This window comes from Chelon labrosus, assembly GCF_963514085.1.
Source record: "Chelon labrosus genome assembly, chromosome: 15".
NCBI classification, from domain to species: Eukaryota; Metazoa; Chordata; class Actinopteri; order Mugiliformes; family Mugilidae; genus Chelon; species Chelon labrosus.
The window spans coordinates 22147338-22158291 of NC_140348.1; positions in this window are offsets into that span (position 1 = coordinate 22147338).

The window sequence follows — 10954 nt, forward strand, 5'->3', positions numbered from 1 at the left end:
AGCTCTTGTAATGTTACTCTAGCGTGTATGGCATATTTTGCACTTGTGGACTATTTTTGTTCAACATCTCAAATTCAAGAAAATACTTTTGGGAGTGGCAATTTTCATTAAAAATGAAGGATTCATAGTATTTCAGCCATATTTAGGATTAATACTAAACAATTCAATCACCAAGTCCATTATAGAAAGTTTTAAAATCATCCAAAATCTTAGTTAAGAGAAATTAATTACATTTGCAGTGCCAGGGTGTATTTTTAACTTGTGGACTTTTGCCCACTGTGTTAATATTCATAACACAAATTGAAAGGCAAGGTGAAACTACAGCAAGGTAAATATCCTCCAGGCGTCACTAATGTATCACCGAAACTGATATAAAATAAGTTTTTCTTAGAAAAAAAACATTTTCCCTGGCCTGTGGTGTTACTATTATGTAGAATAAACCACTGTATGTGCATCCTATCGTACTGTACTGCTGTCACCGTCCTTTTCTCCGAGTTTTAACAATGTGTTCTGCTTCGCGGCCTTTTTAAGGCTGAAAATAAAGAATTCACTGCAGCTCTTCCGTAACAAAAAAAGAAAAAAAAGGTTATAGCAACACTTGTGTTGTTTTTTTGATGGTCAGCGTGATACAGAGTACCAGCTGCAACCAACATCCCCTTAGCTCTCGTATCTCATGTTGATCCTGGAATGACCATTAAACTGCTTTCTTGAGTTACTTGCTGCAACTTTCTGCTCCTTTTCATTGAGGGTAACAAAATATGTGCCGTCTGGTACATTTGAAATATTGGACTCTTCCTTCTGTTACATGCCCTGTCTTTTTTTTTTTTTGCTGGATTTTTGATGGTCCAAAAGTTATCTGTGGCCTCTGAGAGACTATCAGTGACTCCCATTGTTTTGCTAGTTGGCTCTATGCCAGATAGGACTGTTTGGTAGGTAGGTCGTTGCTAAAGGTTACTCATCCTGCTGCTTCATTGCATGTGGCAGGAGTAAAAGCAATATTGTTGAAGGATTAACGAATATTAAGAAATATTTAATGGCATTTCTGTCTTAACTGTGAGCAGTGAAGGGTGACAGGAATGACAAGACTGTTGGGGATGTCAGACAGCAAAGGTCACGAACCACGTGAAAGAATAAAAGCACACGGCACCACTAGACGCACGTTAATTAAATGCCGACGTGACGATGACACTGACTCGATACTGTAGCCTGGGCTAAGCAGCACTGGCTTCTGTCCTTTCAGAAACTGATAAAGCTTCCTTCACAGCTCCAGTGTGAGCAGCACATAAATGGAGCCTTGTGAATCATTTCTTAGGGCTTTTGAAAATATCCCAAAACCTGTTCCTCCTGGGACTAATACGAAGGTTTTTCTGCCATCACCTGAGGTGTTCATGAAGTGCTACACATTGAGGAACCATGAAAGGGTCCCTCAAAGAAGTTTTTTTTTTTAAATTAAAGTGCATACTTTACAAAGATATTGCATTACAGAGCTTGTTATTACCAGCACCGCAAGTATAGAGTGAGGATTTTGCACTTCCACAATACGGCACAAGAGGTCAGAGTTCCACTATAAATACTATGAAATCCCTCAGCAGCTAATCCACAGCTACTGTATGCCAGACATGCACTATTCATCGTTATCATGAAGGCCATTGCCTGAAAGATGTCTGTTGAAATAAGTTTGCCTAAAACATCATTACAAATCCAATTAATGCTGTCATTAAACTAGATGAAAAGAGTGACAACATTGTGTGGCTTGAAATTCTTTTAAATTACCGAAAGCTTAAACGGCACCAGGTAGCAATGTAATTTGCCAGCGATTGTGAAATGAAGATGTTATCGAGGAAGGTACCGCTATGGGCTTTACTGTTTACTCCGTGAGCTGCGCTGCTGCGGACATTTTTTAGAGTGGCTTAAAAATACGGACTTTATAATATGTTCAGATGAAGAGTATTGGCTGAATTCAGCAGTTAATGCTATATCATTCAGTCAAAATCCATCATAAACAGCACAACGTAAAATGGGTTTGGTGTAGATCACTGTAAACTGAGCTGGAAATTTATTTTAAATTTTTTCTTCAACCTTTTGCTCGTAGTCCACGACTGCGTATGTGACCAGGTGTATCTCTAGAGTCCTCCTATGGCACACAAAGACAACATAGCACTGTTCATGCCTTGAGAGGATCAGCAGGTCAGAGGAACTGATTTACTGGCATTTACCGGCTGATATAAAAAAGTATTGTTTGGAAAATACACCTCTTCATTTTTTATTTTTTTATTTTTTTATGTAGGCTTTGGGTTAATGTGGATATTGGCTTTAAATGATCTTTATATGAAATGACATAAAGATAAAAAACTACTAACTAACTTTAATTCTAAATGGCTAACCAACATTATTTAATACATCTTGTTATAAACATACGTTTTGTTCATGTAGCATTTTTTGTTGTTGTATAATAATTTGTGTCTGCATTTTTTTAGGCTGCAAAGATCAATCTTTATTTAATTTGACAAATCTAATTCTTCTTTTCTCGTATTTCCACACCAATTACAAGTTTTTATATCACAGCACTATATAAAACTTTGGTATCCCTAATAATCCCTTATATTAAAAATAATAAGTCATAGCGTTTTTTTATATGTTATTTTTCTGTACATGTGAGAGAAACTTATTAAAACGGATATAAACCCTCAGATGGAACAAAGACTTCTATTTATATATCAGATGAATAGTTAGATGGAAACATAATGCAGATGTGAGAGGAAGTCTGAGACAATGTCAAGTCAAATCGTGAATTGCAGTTCCTGTACTGGAAACAAAAGGCGTTCTAAAATTAAAACACAAGCTTATTTAAGGTGGCAAAGCATAACTGGGCATCGTGTGTTTCTAACATTTAAAGTGTTTATTCCTGACAGGCAGAGACAGCTGCTTAAACCAGAGAACATTAGCTTGTATGCTAATTTTCCTCACTGGCTATATTCAACAAAATACTGTACTTTTAATTCAATTACTCCAAAAGGATTCAGACAACTTTTCGGTGTACGTTACGTTATTATGAATTTTTCTTTAAAAATAGAAGATGGGGTTCATTATTATATATTTATATATTACAACTAACTCCATTATGATAGCTGCCGTGCCAGAATTATAAAAACAAATAATTTTGGACCACTCGTGAATTCCCAAAAGGGAGCGTTAACATCAGGTATTTCATTAAAACTAATCTGTTGTCTCGTTCGGCTGTCGGAAAATTTCCTCCGTCTGACACGCCGTTCCCATTTTCCCCTCCTCCGTCATCGACGACATTGACACTGAGAGGATTACGGGGTAAATCAATAAACACCACGGCCTCGTGAATGAGCACAGGTCTCGGTGAATTGATACCTTCACACCAGGTTAGGCCTATTTAGCCGCGATACCAATCCACAGTGCGATCTCTAGGGGCTGTCACCACGTTTAACAATGAGAAGAGACATCACTGCTCTACAACACAAGTCCACATTGCGTTGGTCAGTTATGGAGTTAGCACGGCCTACGTGTTACAGCAGGAACAGAATGGACCTTCCGTGATATCAGTGTCTATGTTATCTAACACCAAAGATGTCTACCTTTCTTTTTCTTTAATAAGCTCACTATCTTCACATGTATTCTTGTTAGGAGCTTTAGTATTCACAGAATACATGGATGAGAGTCTGCCAGCTAGATACTCTTCACTTCCCGCAACTTTAGCAACTTTACATTTCCATTTTCAGCCGGAAAGTAGATCTCTAACTTTCAGCAAATAGCACGGGACAAGAAGAGGCAAGACTGCCGACCAGACAGTCGAGCGTTCCACTCTCCAGCTCTTAACAAGCATAGTAATACATCAGTCAAAAGCAATAATTTTACTATTAATGAAATTCCAATTTGCCTTCAGTGCATTTCACGTTGACATTTTCCACATTGCAACAGTGCTTTGATAAAGTTTTTAAAATGCAAAAACGCATCTAAGAGGCTAAAGACCAGCCCGGGTGTCAGCGTGCCTGGCAGAGGACTATGGTACTTAATTTTTATCGCCATGTGCCCGGGGCATTGGAAGCCTGAATGTTAACATTGGCTCCATTTTCATTATCATCGTATGATTATGGATTTTACTGCATTTAGCTGATAATACAACTAGGAGCTCACCTTAAAAGAAGTTGCTCGGAGGTTTCATTTCGGCCCAAATGAAATTTTCATTTGACAAACAAGTATAATTAGGCTGCACTTCTTGTTCAGTGTCAGTCTGTTTTCTGATTGAACTTAGACCAATTTGCTGCCACTAAATGAGTTTGAATAATTTCCATTCTGAATGTCTTGGGGACATTAGCTTTAGGAGTGCTAAGTGGCAGCATGCTTTTTGAAGTTGCTGATTATTTGATGCCACCCCTGTCTACCTATACGTTTTTGAGCTTACTTCAAAGTTAACAAGGAAAAAAAAAAAATAATAAACGCTCTGCATAGCCTACCTTGGAGTACAATGAGAATTTGAAAGTGTTTTTGGCCAGGTCTGGGAGGCAAAGTGAAAATTACTTTAATAAGTGTGTAATACACTTCGTTAGCTTCAATGCTCTTTGCTTCCTCACTTTATTTCTTTCATGTGGCCACTTTTATTGTACTGAATGAGCGGATTTGTTTCTGTAGAAACTGTACACCTAATAACTAATACTGCGGTATCAGTTTCATTAAAGCCACTAATTATAAATTAATATATTATGAATTATTGGAACTACTACAGCGTGCTCTCACACAGCCTTTTTGTTATTGATAATAACGTAAGACAGTAAGGTTTAGTATTCATACAGAACAAGCAGTAAAGCCGGTATCTGACTGGTAGGCAGTTAAAACATATCTTTATTTCTCACAATGCGGCAAATAGGAATATATAAGAAACTGCTACAGATTACTTACTATTAACATTACTGTCAAAACCTGCAGCCGCAAGACGAGAAACAGCAGCTCTCTATAAATGGCAGAGAAAAGTGGGGTTATTTGTATATTTCTCTCCCTAATGGATTTTGAATATGACCTAAAATCTGAGTAACAGCTATTTCAGTGGGGGTAATCCAGTCATCCTTAAAAAAAAAATAAAAAAAAAAAATAACCAACACGCAGCAGAACTGAACAGGAGAAATGGAGTGAATAAGACGAGCGAGGGCAAAAGAAAGAGAGGATCACAAATAAAGCTCAGTGTGGGATTGATGAGAGGCAATGGGGATTGTGACAATGTGATTAAGTAATGGTTTCAAAATATGGAAGTGAGGGTGAAAAGGGAATCATTTACTGAGTATAAGAGCAGTGCATGTCAGTAAAGGGTGGAATTACATTTCATTATCATAAATAAGGAAAACCAAACTGTAGCTTAGTTGTGAGGAGTTTACACGCTGGTAGAGCCAAACACTCAACCCCGTATCCTCCTACGCAGCTCAAAATGTTTCTTATTTTTGGTTGCACTTGAAGATTTTGGTCAGCCGTGGAATAAAGTAGGTGGCACTGAGTAATTTAAGATTAATAAACATTAAATCACATGAAATGAATGTTGGTATCATGTATCAAGATTAAACGGAGAAAAGGATTTGTTGCGAGATTTATTATTCACGATTCTTAGGGTCCCCCAGCCCTGCTAAGAAAGATCAGTGCCCAGAAACACTAGATCAAGCTCCATCCACATTCTCAAAGTGGCACTAAATAACAGGGCCAGCCACACATGGAGCAATGGTGGTTTACAGTACAGAGGACTGCTGAACTAACTTGACAAAGGGCCCAGAGACCGCTACAAAGTGGAGATAATGTTGTGGAATAGGCTCAAAAGACAAAATTACTGCAGATCCAAAAAAAAAAAAAAAAAAAAATGCAGAACATCTGTGATTTATTTGCCCTGTGCTCATTTTTCCAAGGAAAGAAACGACTCCAAATAATACCAACAAGCTGACATACACGACAATGCACTGCGGCTTTGTCAGTTTTCCAACTAATCGCTCAATGAAAATCATTAGACTGGAAAAATTGTCTTCTCCCGTCAGATCGTGAACATAGCCAGTAATGAATAAACAGTGTTTAGACAAACGTTAAAATGTCTTTTGATTGGAATCAGTAGCTTTGCTTACGTTGAGTGTAACTGAAAGACAGTGGAAATTATCTTGCAGTTAATTTCTATGGACGATTTAGATTGGGGTTTATAATATACAGTTGGTCTACATAAAAACTACAGTAATTTATCTCATTGACTTCCTGGTGGGAAAAACTCACGCTTATTATCCTGGTATGTCCGTCTGACATATTCTGAGTTGGATATTTTTCATATTCAATGCCGCAATAAGCTATTTCCAGACAGGATTCTTAAAACAGCGTTGCAGCTCTGTCTTTCCTGTTTTCCCTTTTATGACCATTTATTAGGAGACGTCCCCGTGTAATCATCATTATGAATTACGTGTCAAAAACTGTGAAAAGCGCTCCTTAACACTACAGCACCTGAGAGCCAAGGATTTTTAATCGACGTGGTGAAATTTTATGCATGACTTCTATGTCTAGTGTAATTCTATGCCAGAAAGAGTTGACTTTTACATGTGCCATAATGATTACCAGGAGCTTCGCTGCATGGTGGGAGACAGGCAGGCTGCTGCCGCTTTCTCCTAACTGGTTTTGAGATGTTGGCGCTATGTGCCAGACTTTAAAAAAATCTTTTGAGGGGAACGGTTGCGTCTCAACCAAACGCAGCGCAAAACTACTACTCTTTGCTATTTGGGTCTCTTCAATTGGACAGAACTAAACACACTGACAGTTAAGACACATTACAAGTAGCAGCTTTGAAACTCTCACATATTGCAGATATGTTGAAATCAGGAAAGTACACTGGAAAGTAGAAAAACACATGTACACTTTCAGAGTCAATGTGAATCTGGACATTTAACCAATCAGATGGATCTATCCGTCAGCTGCCCTCAGACAAACCAATTCATTTATCACAAGTCATATTGTCATTGCAATATTTGACAAAGCTGTACACTGACATCCTATAAAAATAAAGTAGTGCTATAATAATAATAATCTGAACTTTGGTCTTTAGTAGTATGTTACACTTCATCTCACCTTTGCACGCTATCTGCCGCACAAACAAAAAGTTTTAGAAGAAATTAGACCAAGTTAGAGATGATTTGTCGTCTCCCTTGGTGTGGTTCTAAAGATTAATCTCTCCTAACCCACTCCACTCCACAAACACAAACAGCGATAAAGCCAAAATCTGATTTTGGTATCTCCAGCCCACAGTTTGTATCCCTAACCATAAGAAAGCTGCTTAGTCTTGGCAGCTAAACACACATGTGAATAGCTCCAGTGGTAGCAACAACAAAAAAAACAAAGGATATCTGACCTGTTAGAGGACAATACATAAATAACAAGAAACAATGGAAATGATTAATGAAGCCCCGACATCTAACAGTTTAAGTAGCCTTTTCATCATTAACAGCAGACTTGATTGTATGCTATTGCTGGTGGGAGTTTACTCAGCTTCAATAACTATCAAAACTCTCCCCCTATTCAGATCTATGGCTAAATCCCAGGTGAGTGACAGGTGCCAGCTACAGGGCTGTTAGGAGAGAGCGTTTGTTGATATAGCCGTGTTTTCCTCTCTTTGAGCGACTGATCTGCAAAGGTACACATAAAGGCCCTCCTTCAGCAATGTACACAGAGCACTTCGAAAGGAGTACATAAAAAATGCCTCCCCCTTCCCTGCAACATTAAACAGAGTGGAGGGGGGTGTTGCAGTGGGAGTCATGGGGGGAGGCTGGGGGGGGGACTCAAACAAATGCTGGAGAGTGGCAAGTTTGCATTTGCCCATACCAACAAGCTCCTATCTCATTAACAAACCGCTGAAATAAAAGAGTGCTTTTTTGGCTCACAGCTATAAAAAAAATTATCATAGTGATGATGTTCCTCAGCCGTCAACAGAGCTGTGATAACGTTGTTTGATGATGACTTTCCCATGAATGTTAAGCAGCCGCCGCGGCAGAGGAAAGGAGCTTATCAGGGCCTAATGCCCATCTCTAATTCCTGCCCTTCTTGAACTAGCCATTTTCTAACAGCGTTAACTGTCAAATTTACATCCCGTCTTAATGCCACTAAAGAGTACGGGGGATGAAGAGTAAATGACAGCAGTGTAATGAGGAAGGCAAGGCATTCCTTCTCCCACTTTCTCTCTCTCTCCCCCTCTCTTTCTCTAAGGAGAAGGAGGTTTTATACAATATGGGGGCTTTTCATCCACCTCCTGTGCCATGATGCTTTGATGGAGAGCTTACCTGTGAATTTAATGTAGGTGTGTTTGATTAATTAGCGGTGGGCTCATTTGTGGAGGTTGAAAAATGGATTTTATTTTCTGTTTTTACAAATACACCACTGTGTGCTGTTGTTTGAGAAACTAAAGGTGAAAGGGTTTAACTTGGACTGAAATACTGTCAAAAGAGACATAATTTTTGGTGTGATAAATGGAGGCCAACAGGGCGTACTTAAAAAACTGCGTGAAAAGCAGCCATACGCTTGCACTTCCACAAAAACAAGTTGGATTTAAATGGAATGATTCATTTTTATTAAAGAAAAAAGATAATCTGCTTATTATTATTATTATTACATTGAATTTATTCATCAAGCTTTATTCTATTAGTACGGTTCTGTCCTCATCTCAACAGGCTCCACTAAAAGATGGGCATCTTCTGGCCAAAACCTCTTTCACATGTTGTGTTATTAGTCCTGGGTGCCGAGTGCACATAATGAAACATTGCAATGAATTACATCAGTATTTTGATTCAGTGCATTTGAGCGTTTTGTTATCAGGGAACTGACCACTTTAATCCCTTTGTTTCTAAATTGGCATTTGGTGCAATAAGTCAATTAAAAAACTGAACTACTGCAGGAGACAATCACTTCTGACATTCAAATATAGTAATGAAAATAGCCCCAGTGTCATAGTGGAAATGAAATTAAGATTTAAAATAAGTATATATATAGGTTTAGAAACACACAGCCATAATGCATTTCACCTATTTCCTTTTGATTACTGTGTAATTTATAATTTCTACACTAAATTAAATTGATGAGGTTTCCCGGTGAGTGCGCTTCCCTGTTTCCCAAGGAAGTCTTTGTATTTATGCATAGTTCTGCTCCTTTTATGCAAATGAGACAAGTTGAAAGTTTTCTAATGTCTGCATGTAATTTAAGATGGCATTTAAGCCTCCTACCCTAGATGCTATCACCGTAATTAATTCATCAGGTAATATTTCCCATTATTCCAAGACATTATTTTATGTCAGGGTAAGTAATGAATAGCTACAAGGGCACACACACCATTTAGCCACGAAGTACAACACTGTCCAAAGTGGATATTATACGGTAGACTATGGGTTGTTATAGTAAAGGAACGTTTAAAAATGACACAAACAGTTAAGATATGGGACAAAACGTGAACTGAGTGGTGGAGCAAAAGCAAATGTGATTTGCAAGGGGGGATTCATGTTTAGTATTCAATCTTCATTCTCACACAGGAAAATTGGAATAAAGAAAAACAGAAGAAAGGTTGTACCTTCCATCTGTGCGGCTATAATCAACCATGCAAGTGAGCCTATGAATATGTAGTCCATTTCATCTGAGGGGTCGGACTCTGGTAGGGCAGGCCAGCCAAGATTAAATCTCGGCTCATCTGATTGGACCATATAAAGATTCAAACTGAGCTAATTTCATGCCGATCTGGTTGCCTCCAGTGAAACTATCCAAAAGGAAAGAGGCTATAATGACTTGGAAAGGAACAGACAACAGATAAATGGGGAAATGAAGTTGAAGGGGCCTTCTTACCTTTGAGAAGAAATATTTCAATTTAAATGTATCATTTTATCAGGGTAAGGTCCTCCAGCTTTGCAGCTCCGAGATTACACCAATTAGATACCAAATATGGAGAACTAACTACAAATGGATAAACGTCTTACTTACTTATGTGGCCCTGTTTGGCACTATGCTGTTCACAGACATTAATCTATAAGCACACTTAAATCGGCTATTGAACATATTAATAAGAGCTTTACACTGTCTATAAACACATCTTTTGCCCCGAAATTACCAAGTGACGAGTCTCAATTAACTGGAAAATGCATGATTCAGACTGAAAATGAGTCTCCCTGGCTTTTGTCAGGTAAAATAACAATTAAATGTAATAAATATTTGATGGTTATAGCATTAAGAAAGGCTGGTCTAAGCACACGGCATCTATTGTTGCTTATTAGGTAAACATTAGGCACACCAGTGAAAACTAATGCAATAAAACTTAGCTTCATGACTGTTATAACGTTCAGTTCATGTTGAAACAGAGTCAGGAAGGTGGTAATTCAACTAGTAGTAGTTTGTGGTGCTGAATTAACCTAAAGTGTTTCTGTTATTTAGCTGAGCCCACTGACTAAAACGTGGTTGTCAAAATAATGGAAACACATGTCGGTTCAACACAAAACAATTCAATTTGACTGCAAAAAGAAGTTGAATCAACATCTATCTCAGTTATTTGAAAAAAAAATACTGAATACCACACCATCACGAAGCTAAGATTTAGTGCAGGACTAATTTGTTAGCATGCATTTGTTTTCACAAGTGTACCTAATTATCTGGCAAGTGAGTGTATATTCTAAATATATGTACATGTACATACAGAAAGCACTTTATACTCTGTATATTGCTGTATGCAATATTTTGTCAAGACATTGTTTGTATTACCTGTATACACTCTACACATCATGTGTATAGAGAGCTTGTCTTACATCTGACATAAGTAATAACTATATGTTTACTTATATTTGTTTAACTTGTAACCTTTGTTTGGATGTATGATTGTGTTTTCCTTTACATTCAATCTATTATAAATCTAATTTTCATTTTTGCACATTCAAAAATCTGCTTTGCCTTTGAG